The following is a 12,930-nucleotide window of genomic DNA, read 5'->3' as shown; positions in this document are numbered from 1 at the left end:
GGTCTCCCTCCATCTTATATAGTCCTCTTCAGTTTTCCCGCTCTTTTATTGCTCCGCCCACTTCCTTTGTCCCTGAGGACGGCTGAACTATTACTCCAACCAATCACCCGCTCCCTGTCTTGCACACACACTCATGTTTAGTTTAAACATGACAAGGCCCTAAATTACACAAACCTCACCCCCTCATGCTGTAATCAATCAAGAAGATACCAAGGAGACAAAGGTCTAGCCCAAACTCTATTCAACCCTGGTGCTGCTCCCTTCACTGTGTTTGAAGAGAGAGACAAAAACAAACGGCCCAATTCAGTTAGCCACAAAGAATGTTAACTATATGTTCATGATTAACTCAATTTTATCTGATAATCCATTAAAAATACACATCAGGTGTGACAGATGTCCATTGTGCAATATAGACAGTATAGTACATTTTATTATCGCAGTACAGTATTTATTATACATAGTAGCTACTATACTATACTATCTATACTTTTGATCATGATTAGTTACAGGCATAGAACAATTAATTAGGTGAGAGAAATAAGATGATGATGTAAAAAACAAGTGACAAGGGGAAAGGTGGATGGAAAATAACTAATAACAGATATGTGGTGACAATGAAAACAAACACAGCAGACTGTCTTCAGTAGTTTATGGACACAAAAGGATAGAGGGGTCTTTCTGGCGTGGGTTAAGAGGTATGACAGAAGCATATTGGAGGCAGATAGATGTTGTGACACAGGAGAGGGGAGTGGGCTGTCCTTCCAGGATAAGGACTCCACCAAGGTCACTCAGTCAGTCACTGCTGTGCTGCTGCTGCCCGCTGCTGGAGAGAACGTGTAACATTCAGTCACATTCACTGTGGTGACATTTCCAATAATAATAATAATATGCCATTTAGCAGACGCTTTATCCAAAACGACTTACAGTCATGTGTGCATACATTTTTACGTATGGGTGGTCCTGGGGATCGAACCCACTACCCTGGCGTTACAAGCGCCATGCTCTACCAATTGAGCTACAGAGGACCAATAGATACAGATCTAGGATCAGCTTCCCCTCCCCCAATCCTAACCTTAACCTTTAGTGGGAACATTTTTTAAATCTGACCCAAGATCAGCATCTAGGGGCAACTTCACCCTAAACCCAGGCACACTCCACACTGTAATGTTATGGATACACACTGAAAACAATGAGGTTAGCTGGTCACAACGTGATTAGACAGTTTTTCATGCAGCAAAACTAAAAAGACTAAGAAAGATTTGTGTGGTTAAAGAGTGACGTTTACAACACATAGCAATGTGGTGTTGTCTGTATCTTTGTTGAGAAATCAGCATCATCTTGTACAACAGACAGAGGAGACACCAACACTGACCTGTGTGGTCACCTGTAGAGCTAGTGAGCTGTAGACCACATTATCATCTGGTTCTGCTGCCTACAGAGGAGGAACAGGTAGAGAGGTGAACAGGGACAGTTCTGTTATAATGGAGAGTACAGTTTGAAACACAGTTCTCTGTGAAAGACAGTTGTAATTGTGATATGTGACATAAAGGTGATATATTATGCCTATAGGTATAATGGTGACATAACCATGACTATATTAACACTGAGGAAACAATCACCTACTGTTGTTTCTGATAACATAATACTAGCTGTGGCTAATCAACAGAGCAGCTTTACCTTGGCCTGTACTTTTAGTTGGGCCTTGTGCTGGGGGATGACAGTGCTGTATGTGACATCATCATTATCTTCAGGAAATGGGGCCTGCTGGTAGAGAGAGACCCAGATAACAAAAATGTATTGCTATATTGTTATAGTGTACATTTATCTATTGCTTGTTCCCAGACAGAAGATTATACTGTAAATACAATTGTTTCTAAAACAGATGCAAATTTGCCAAGGCTATGACGTTATATGAGTAACAGCCATAATATTGTCTAAGACCAACGATGCATGTAGCCATATGTTGACCTTCTGTTCTGTCTTGAACTGATCAGGCATCACAGTGCTGTACATCACGTCATGGTGGCTGTCTGTGTTTGGGCTCTTAGAAATGGACAGGACAGAAGGGAAACACATGGCTACATGCATAGGAAGACAGAGTATAGGAACTTCAGATACTCAGCTCAACACTGCAGGGATTGAGAGAGAGAGAGAGAGAGAGAGAGAGAGAGAGAGAGAGAGAGAGAGAGAGAGAGAATGAAAGAGAGAGAGAGAACGATAGTGAGAGAGGGAGAGAGTGAGAGAGTGAGAGAGAGAGAGAGAGAGAGAGAGAGAGAGAGAGAGAGAGAAAGAGAGAGAAAGAGAGAGAAAGAGAGAGAAAGAGAGAGAAAGAGTGAGAGAGAGAGAGTGAGAAAGAGAGTGAGAGGGAGAGAGAGAGCGGGAGAGGGAGAGAGAGGGAGAGAGGGAGAGAGAGAGAGTAAGAACTCAAACTCACACTGCAGAGATAGAGAGAGAAAGAGAGAGAGAACCTTAGCTCCATGCAGAGATGGAGTGATTGGTACTAGTCCAAGATCTCCACAGACCAAAACTAGGTTTATTCAGTTTGTACCTGCTGTGCTGTTTCTCTGGTGTGGCTCACTGTGCTGTATATAATGTCCTGCTCAGGGTCAGCAGACTGCAAAGAAATAAATAGCAAAGAGATACAGGACTTGTCTATTTACCAACTAAACCACAGTTTGTTTCCATGATAGGATGCAGTCAGAGGTATACATTTACATTTTAGTCATTTAGCAGACGCTCTTATCCAGAGCGACTTACAGTTAGTGAATACATATATATATATTTTTTTTTATACTGGCCCCCCATGGGAATCGAACCCACAACCCTGGCGTTGCTCTATCAACTGAGCTACATCCCTGCCGGCCATTCCCTCCCCTACCCTGGACGACGCTGGGCCAATTGTGCGCCGCCCATGAGTCTCCCGGTCACGGCCGGCTGTGACAGAGCCTGGATTCGAACTAGGATCTCTAGTGGCACAGTTAGCACTGCGATGCAGTGCCTTAGACCACTGCACTACTCAGGAGTACATTTAGTGAACTGACAGCTTCCTGATCTTTGTCTTTTAAACATAATTTTTCAACGTCTTGAGTGTTATAAGACCTTGGGTTCAGAATATGGGACCTTCTATGTCAACTCATTGATAACCAACTGAAGAGGTAACACTAGAGTCAAATGGTAGATGATCCCAAATCATGAACAGAAAAGCAGATGGTTGAAAATAATAGAATATAATAAATTGAGTGTATCCTACCACTGAGTTGTGTCACGATCGTCGTATACAGAGGAGGACCAAGGCGCAGCGTGTTGAGCGAACATACTTTAATTAGTTAAAGTGCACACACGACACAAAACAACAAAACAACTCGTAACGTCCTAGGTAACAATGACCAACTGGAACAAAAACCCACAAACACCAAGGGAAAACAGACAGTATAAATATGGCTCCCAATCAGAGACAACCAGCCACAGCTGACACTCGTTGCCTCTGATTGGGAGTCACTCAGGCCAACAAAGAAACAGAAGAACTAGAACCCCCAACATAGAAATATGACACAAAGAATGAACACACCCTGGCTCAACATATAGAGTCCCAGAGCCAGGGTGTGACAGTACCCACCCCTAAAGGCTGCGACCTCGCCTCCACTAGAACAAAACAAGGGAGGGCTGGGTGGGCATTCCTCCTTGGCGGCGGTTCTGGCTCCGGCCTTGCCCACCACCCTCCAATAAACCCCCCATGGCGCCCCTGGTCCGGTCTGGCCCCGCTGGCTGGAGCTGAACTGGACGTAGCAGGAGCGGTTAGCTTCAGCTCCGTAGTGGAGCAGTTGACCGGTACCTTACCAGGCACCGGTGACCCAGGCACGGGTTGTGCTGGACTGACGACGCGCACCCCTGGCTTGGTGCGTGGAGTAGGAACAGGCCGGACCAGGCTGACGACTCGCACCCCTGGCTTGGTGCGAGTGGCAGGAACAGGCCGGGCCGGGCTGGCGACGCGCACCGTAGACTTGGTGCGAGTGGCAGGAACAGGCCGGGCCGGGCTGGCGACGCGCACCGTAGACTTGGTGCGAGTGGCAGGAACAGGCCGGGCCGGGCTGGCGACGCACACCGTAGACTTGGTGCGAGTGGCAGGAACAGGCCGGGCCGGGCTGGCGACGCACACCGTAGGCTTGGTGCGAGGAGCAGGGACAGGCCGGACCAGGCTGGCGACGCACACCGTAGGCTTGGTGCGTGGAGCAGGGACAGGCTGGACCGGGCTGGCGACGCGCACCGTAGACTTGGTGCGAGTGGCAGGAACAGGCCGGGCCTGGCTGGCGACGCACACCGTAGGCTTAGTGCGAGTGGCAGGAACAGTCCGGGCCGGGCTGACGACTCGCACCCCTGGCTTGGTGCGAGTGGCAGGAACAGGCCGGGCTGGGCTGGCAACGCGCACCGTAGACTTGGTGCGAGTGGCAGGAACAGGCCGGGCCGGGCTGGCGACGCACACCGTAGGCTTGGTGCGAGGAGCAGGGACAGGCCGGACCTTACTGGGGACACACACCACTGGCTCTACTTTGACCAGTGGCCCCCGTAACCTGGTGGCCTTCTGAATACGCCCCTTTTCTGCCTCCGTCAGCCCCGTCGTCCATGCCCTGTGCCCCCCCCCCCTAAAAATTATTTGGGGTTGCCTCTCGACCGTCCGACGACGACCCTGATCACGCCGTTGCTCCTCTCTCCGTTGCCTCTCTACAGTCTCACTCCATGGCCGGCGATCCATCCCGGCCAGGATTTCCTCCCAGGTCCAGGACCCCTGCCCGTCCAGAATCTGCTCCCACGTCCAGGCTGCCTGCTCCTGGACACGCTGCTTGGTCCTTGTATGGTAGGTTTTTCTGTCACGATCGTCGTATACAGAGGAGGACCAAGGCGCAGCGTGTTGAGCGAACATACTTTAATTAGTTAAAGTGCACACACGATACAAAACAACAAAACGACTCAACAAAAACCCACAAACACCAAGGGAAAACAGACAGTATAAATATGGCTCCCAATCAGAGACAACCAGCCACAGCTGACACTCGTTGCCTCTGATTGGGAGTCACTCAGGCCAACAAAGAAACAGAAGAACTAGAACCCCCAACATAGAAATATAACACAAAGAATGGACACACCCTGGCTCAACATATAGAGTCCCAGAGCCAGGGTGTGACAAGTTGTTAGTTGTCTGGTCCTTGGCCTTATTGTCCTCTGGAATAAAGAGGGAGATGTCAATTACTTCTGAGTTTGTTATAGTACAATAATACCTCTGAATAGATTTATTATAGACAATTCCTCCAAATACTTTTTGCCATTCAAGATCAATAACAGTTAAGCAATATACTGTTGTTCACAATGTCAACACATTTGGTATTTTTCTTAACTATTCTCCTTTTTTATATTCACATAAAATGACTACTTACTATGCTTTGTCCACATCTTCCATGTGACTAGGATACCAGCTGTCACCACCACCAACATGCCCCAAGGAATCAGTAGGACTTTCACATCTATGGACCTGATGGATTACATAGAAGAACTTGAATCAAAAATACAATTAAAATAGATCATTATAAATTGATCATTTGTGAAAAAGTAATAACTTGTTGTTTACACTGTTGTGATAAATGGAACAATTATTTAGCTATTCACATGTGTGGAAGTTTACATTATTATTATTGAGATAATTACTATACAAATAACGTAGTTTTTTTTAAGTGTGCAACTTGTCCTTGCAAATGAGTGAGAATAACACAAAAATTGCTGCTACTTCTCCAAAGAAATGTTCCAACCAAGAGGAAGTGCTAACAGTCTCTATATGCATTTAGGAAGGGAGTTTGGTTAGCTTTAACTGTTGTAGTGTATGATGGAATTGTAATGTTTCTTTGTGTTCATATTATCAAACAATTGCCATAATATGTGGGATAATACAGCTGAATGAGTGATAATAACCTCCGGTGGACTTCCTCCATGTTCCCCTCAGCTTGGGTTGCTGTGAGGTAAAACAACAATGCCATCAATTAAATTACTGGTATACCAGATAGTCAGGTTGTATAGCAACATCACATTCATGGTCAATATTCCAATTTGTTTCAGACGATGAAACAAAGTGAATCTGCTGTCAAGGATTATGAAAACAGTAGCAGATTTTCACTGAATATCATCTATGTCAAGAAGTAAATCATGGAATAAATACATATTTTCATTGTGATACTAATGTAAGAAAATTACATAATTTTGATGTGAAGTAACTATGGATATTAAACTATTTTTGTGACCCAAACAGAATGTACTTACTGATAGCAGTGATGATTTGTGTTGCAGTATGTTGACTGACAGTGATGTGAACAGGCATCTCTAGTTCTCCCACTTCACACCAATACCAGTCAGTGTTCTCCATCTTCAGTCCACTCATAGTCACTGTTAAGACTGTTCTGTTGTTGGCCAGACTGATATCCTTTAATGTCACTGATGTTCCATGTAAAGTCCCAGAATACGACACACAATCACCACCCATCCTGCACCACTTCATATCTCCAGAGATACTATAGTAACAACGGACAGTGACACTCCCTCCTTCTACTCCAGTCACTTCCTGTTGGTCCACATAGAGTTCTGGAGTACCTGAACACAGAGGTACAGACACCAAAGAAAGAACTCAGCAGCAGAACTTTATTTCTAGTAAGTATTTTATTATTAATATTATTTTAAAAAATGTTTTAAAACCGACCACTGCGGAGATTAAACAAAGTTTACACCACAATCTACATACAGAGAACATAAAGTATTCTTCAGGTCAACTTGAACAATAATGGTGATACCAGTTACCAGACAAGGAACCAGTTACCAGGAAATGAAATGAGAACACCAGTCATTTAGTTTGTGGAAGCAGGCTATTTCTGATTGTCTCATCATTACTGAGAACTACCTATTCTATTTTACTGAATTGTAAGAGTTGCAGGGATCTTACCTGGAGTGACAGATAGGTAGAACCGTTGTATCCTGATATCTGGTCCTCCATTGATCTAAACAACACACCTGTAACTCTTAGAGTCCTCTGGCTCCAGATCAGTCATGGTCACAGTGAAGACTCTCTGGTTGATGTCATCAGAGATTGAGGCATTACCACTGCTCTTAGGATGGTCACTGCGTACTAGAGAGGAGCAACGAATCCAATCATACCCTTTACACCTGTATTTCACATGATTTATGTAATACTGATCATAGTGACATGGGATGGTGATGGAGCCTCCGGCCTGCACAGACACATACCTCACTGTGAACACATCAACACAAAACACATTTAGGTTGGAATTCAACAGAATCTGCACTGCAGAAGAAAAAAAACCTTGCTTATACACTATAAAACAGCTTGTTAATGATTGAGATGTATTACACCGTGTTTACAGTGAATTGACCCACTGGACTTCAGCCCTTTATAGAAACATGTTACACATACCTGCTGATACTCTGTAGAGGATGAGGAAGAGGAGGAGGAGGAGGAGGGAGAGATGAAGAGCCATTTGAAGGATTCAGTCTGCCTGGTATATTATATGATACCTGAGCACAAATGTTTGTCAAGGACGAAGGCAACAGCCAGAATGACTCTACTTCCTAATGTTAATAGACTTCACTGTCTGTAACTCTCTTCCTGTTTCTGTTTGTGTGTACATGGCCCCCTCAGTGGCAGATAGCAACTATTGCAGTGTATAGACTAGTTTAACCCCAAAATCATAGTCACTAAAATATATTTCAGCTTTCTCTAAGGGTTTTGGGACCAAAAGTCACTACTATCCTGTTACCCTCTACTGAAAAATAGACTGCTAATGATTACAAATATTCGATAATTGGGCGACATACACCACATTGGCATATCAATATTTCAGTAGATAAGAAACTATATGATAAATGTTCTCAATGTGCTAGACATTGATAGATTTGAGGGGTCATCTGCTACAGAGATGTAGTGATGGGTACTAGACCAAGACCTCCACAAACTCTCACTTTTTAAACCAGGTCACGGTTCAAGGTCCTCCGGACAACAACCCAGTCTGATGTGGTTTTACGTTCAACAAGAACGCTCTCTGTCTCTCTCCCACTTCTTTTAAAGATTTTTGTAATAATTTTACCCGACCGGAGGTCGAATCATGCATCCTACGAAACATTACCTGCCATGCCACGCTGCTTCTTAACACCTGCTCGCTTAATCCGGAAGCCAGCCGCACCAATATGTCGGAGGAAACACCATTCAACTGACGACTGAGGTCAGCTTGCAGGCGCCAGTCCCACCACAAGGAGTCGCTAGAGCGCGATGAGCCAAGGAAAGCCCCCGGGCCAAACCCTGCCCTAACCCAGACGACGCTGGGTCAATTGTGCACCGCCCTATTGGACTCCCGCTCATGGCTGGCTGTGACACAGCCTGGGATAAAACCCCAGGCAGTAGTGACACCTCAACACTGCAGTGCAGTGCCTTTGACTGCTGCGCCAATTGGGAGGCCCCTTTATCCCTCTTCTATACAGGAAATGAACCAACTATTTCTGATACAACAATTTCACACCTAAACTCACAGAGCACATAATCTTGTAACAAATGATCTTGAGAACAGTATAATGTCTTTAAAAATGTTTATTAGCAAAGCATTTATATTTTCCATTAAAGCTGGAGAAGGTAAAGACAGAATAGTAGTCCAAGGCTCTGATTCAACAAGGAGAGGATTTGTTACAGTAAACCAGACGACCAAAAATCAACTACGAAACAACTCAAGAACTAAGGATTCATAAATCATGCTAAAAACAAACAAATTCAAATGTAACCTTGTTGTGTGTGTGTGTGTGTGTGTGTGTGTGTGTGGTTTAGTTCTACTATCCTTGTGGGGACCAGATGTCCTTACAATGACAGTAAAACAAGGACAAGTTGGGACAAGTGGGGACATTTCACTGGTCCCTACAAGGTAAAAGGCTATTTTAGGTTTAGGGGTTAGGTTTAGGGTTACGGTTAGGGTTTAGGTTAGAATTAGCATTAGGGTTAGGGAAAATAGGATTTTGAATGGGCATACTTTTTTGATCCCCACAAATACAGTAAAACAAACGTGTGTGTGTTTTATCCTGAAGAAAGCTCAAAATATTTGTGTACATGCCCCCCTCAGTGAAAGATAGCAACTATTGCATTATATATACTAGTTTAACCCAAAAACTCATAGTCACTACAATGTTTTCAGCTTCCAACATTCTCTAAGGGCTCTTTGGGACCAAGAGTCACTATTATCCTGTTACCCTCTGCTGGAAAATAGGTCACTAATGATTACACAAAGACATTTATAGAATTGAGAGGGCAGGTGCTGCAGAGATGGAGTGATGACTGCCTTCTACTTAGAGATGAAAGCTGGTCATAGACGCAGCTCAAAACCACTGTCACGATCGTCGAAGGAGGAGGACCAACGCGCAGCGTGGAATGCGAACATATTTTATTAATTAGAAAGATAACACGAACAAAACAACAAACGAAAACGTGAAGTCCTTGGTTAACAAACATAAACCATCACGGAACAAGATCCCACAAACACTGTGGGAAAACTGGCTGCTTAAGTATGGTTCCCAATCAGAGACAACAAGCAACAGCTGATTCACGTTGCCTCTGATTGAGAACCACACCGGCCAACATAGAAACACAAATGACTAGAAAGAGAACATAGAACAAAACACATAGACTCTACACACCCTGGCTCAATATATTAGAGTCCCCAGAGCCAGGGTGTGACAACCACAGATGTCCTCCAACCTAAAGTGTTAAAGTTAGCTGAGGAAGCTGCTGTACCACAAGGCAGGTTTCTGGTAAACTAACTCATTCCATGACATCATGTTAAACACTGAGCTAAACGTTCTATTTTTGCCTCCAACACAGCAAATTACCTCCTACACAGTTCATTCGGAAAGTATTCAAACCCCTTGACTTTTTCCACATTTTGTTTCGTTACAGCCTTATTCTAAAATGTATTAAATTGTTTTTAACCCTCATCAAACTACCACACACTACCCCATAATGACAAAGCAAAAACTATTTTTTTGAAATTTGAGCAAATGTAAATTTATAAACAAATAAAAAAATGAAAGCTCAGTATTTTGTTGAAGCACCTTTGGCAACGATTACAGCCTCAAGTCTTCTTGGGTATGACGCTAAAAGCTTGGCACACCTGTATTTGGGGAGTTTCTCCCATTCTTCTCTGCAGATCCTCCCAAGCTCTGTCAGTTTGGATGGGGAGCATTGCTGCAAAGCTATTTTCAGATCGCTCCAGAGATGTTCGATCAGGTTCAAGTCCGGGCCAAGGCAGGGCCACTCAAGGAAATTCAGAGACTTGTCCCGAAGCCACTCCTGCGTTGTCTTGGCTGTGTGCTTAGGGCCATTGTCCTGTTGGAAGGTGAACCTTCGCCCCAGTCTGAGGTCCTAAACACTCTGGAGCAGGTTTTCATCAAGGATTTCTCTGTACTTTGCTCTGTTCATCTTTACCTCGATCCTGACCAGGGGCGGTGTGTTCATTAGGGCGATATGGGTGACGCACTGCCAAACGGGAAAAGGAAGGGATTTTTTTTCTAATCAATTATATCATGGCAACAGTAGCTATCAGTGTTCTAATCTAGACGTCTGATCTGCCACTAAATGTCCAATCAGGCTAAAGTCGTGCTTCAAATGGCCCCGCCCGTTTTGGGGCGATTTCAGTCAGATTGAAAATCACCCAGAAGTCTCTCATAGCCTGTCATGTAAAATCTTTTTTTTTTCAAATATCAGAGCTTTCAATACAATCTCTATGGGTTCCGGGAGGGCTTGCACTTACGCGCTTTCGTCATACGTAACATAACCATGAACGTAACTAAGAAAAGAGCGGGTAGCAGCGTCAATCAATTCACGTACTACTACCAGAACGATGAGGTTAGCAAGAACCGCCAAATCCTCAGCCGGCTAATCCAGTGTGTGAAGTATTGCGAGTGTTTGAGTTAGCTTTGCGAGGCAAAGATGAAACTGAGGGCTCCACCAACCCTGGTATTTTTCTTGGACTTGTCAACTTTGTGGCACAATTAGATGAGGTGTTTGATGACCATCTTAAAAATGCTAAAGTTTTCAAGGGCACATCAAAGACCATTCAAAACGAGCTACTGGAGTGTATGCTAGCGGTCATGAGGGAACATATTGTGGAGGAGGTGAAGTCGGCGAACTTCGTAGCTATCCAAGCTGACGAGACCACGGACGTTTGTACACAGACACAGCTGGTGCTTGTGCTGAGGTACATAGATAGCAAGAAGATTATATTTTTTTCCTGGGGCTTTTTCACAAAATCATGCCCGACGTCGACATTCTGTACCAGAAGCTACAGAAGAAGGACATCGATGCTGTCTTCATCAAATGTGCCCTCGACAGCTTCACAAGCAGTGTGCAGGCCATAAGGTAAGATTAAACAATATCATTCAATCTTTCTCAAAGCAGAGCTTTATTTGAAAATGTATGCATGAAAGGAGACATCATCATATTTACAAATCTATACAATTGGCCAGAATATGGTTGTTCATTTTTACAAAGCCATACAGATAGCTGTGTTTACCTTTTCTATAAATTATTTTCAAATTCTGTTTTCAGGCAAAATGTCTATCACTGTTCATTTTCACAAATCTATACAAGAGGGCAGAATATGGAAGTCTATAAAAATGTCTTATTACCAATAACTTGCATCAATGTTTTCAGTAGCCTCTATCAAAAGCTCCTGCTTGCTTGTTGTGAATTATGCTCAGGTGCACATATTTCCAATTCAACCATGAGGCCTTTTTGAAGCAAGTAATGTGTATATCAGTATTGACTTATATGCTGCCCCTGTCTTCATGTTGTTGCTGGACATATATTTTTTAAAATGTGTGTAGGTCACCTAAATCATCAGAAAAATTGCCCCCCTGAGAATTTTTTCAGGAGCCGCCACTGATCTTGACTAGTCTCCCAGTCCCTGCCGTTGAAAAACATCCCCACAGCATGGCTCTGCCACTACCGTGCTTCACCGTAGGGATGGTGCCAGGTTTCCTCCTGATGTGACGCTTGGCATTCAGGCCAAATAATTCAATCTTGGTTTCATCAGACCAGAGAATCTTGTTTCTCATGGTCTGAGAGTCTTTAGGTGCCTTTTGGCAAACTCCAAGAGGGATGTCATGTGCATTTTACTGAGGAGTAGCTTCCGTCTGGCCACTCTACCATAAAGGCCTGATTGGTGGAGTGCTGGAGAGATGCTTGTCCTTCTGGAAGGTTCTCCCATCTCCACAGAGAAACTCAAGAGCTCTGTCAGAGTGACCTTTGGGTTATTGGTCACCTCTCTGACCAAGACCCTTCTCCCCCAGTTGCTTGGCCGAGCGGCCAGCTCTAGGAAGAGTCTTGGTGGTTCCAAACTTCATCCACTTAAGAATGATAGAGGCCACTGTGTTCTTGGGGACCTTCAATGCTGCAGAAATATTTTGGTACCCTTCCCCAGATCTGTGCCTCGTCACAATCCTCTCTCCGAGCTCTATGGACCTCATGGCTTGGTTTTTGCTCTGACATGCACTGTCAACTGTGGGACCTTATATAGACAGGTGTGTGACTTTCCAAATCATGTCCAATCAATTGAATTGACCATATTATTCTTTATTTGATTTACCACAGGTGGACTCCAATGAAGTTGTAGAACCATCTCAAGGATGATCAATGGAAACAGGATGCACATGAGCTCAATTTCGAGTCTCATATCAAAGGGTCATAATACGTATGTAAATTAGGTATTTCTGGTTTTAATTCTTTATAAATTAGCAAACATTTCAAAAAAACATTATGGGGTATTGTGTGTAGATTGTTGAGGATTTTTATTTATTTAATCAATTTTAGAATAAGGCTGTAACGTAACAAAATGTGGAAAAAGT

General features: G+C 43.9%; 2 long non-coding RNA genes across 2 annotated transcripts; both read right to left on the bottom strand.

Moving 5' to 3' along the window:
* Positions 1 to 1,372: 1,372 nt before the first annotated feature.
* LOC311121839 lies at positions 1,373 to 2,615 on the bottom strand. Its single transcript, XR_014612355.1, has 3 exons — positions 2,549 to 2,615; positions 1,678 to 1,764; positions 1,373 to 1,432 (listed from the first exon to the last, which is right to left on the bottom strand). It is a non-coding gene; the product is annotated as an uncharacterized lncRNA (long non-coding RNA).
* Positions 2,616 to 5,815: 3,200 nt separating this feature from the next.
* LOC311121846 lies at positions 5,816 to 7,182 on the bottom strand. Its single transcript, XR_014612356.1, has 3 exons — positions 6,977 to 7,182; positions 6,304 to 6,630; positions 5,816 to 5,998 (listed from the first exon to the last, which is right to left on the bottom strand). It is a non-coding gene; the product is annotated as an uncharacterized lncRNA (long non-coding RNA).
* Positions 7,183 to 12,930: the final 5,748 nt, after the last annotated feature.

Source organism: Coregonus lavaretus, assembly GCF_964263955.1.
Source record: "Coregonus lavaretus genome assembly, contig: HAP1_SCAFFOLD_372, whole genome shotgun sequence".
NCBI classification, from domain to species: domain Eukaryota; kingdom Metazoa; phylum Chordata; class Actinopteri; order Salmoniformes; family Salmonidae; genus Coregonus; species Coregonus lavaretus.
This window is presented reverse-complemented; position numbering and strand designations above follow the sequence as displayed.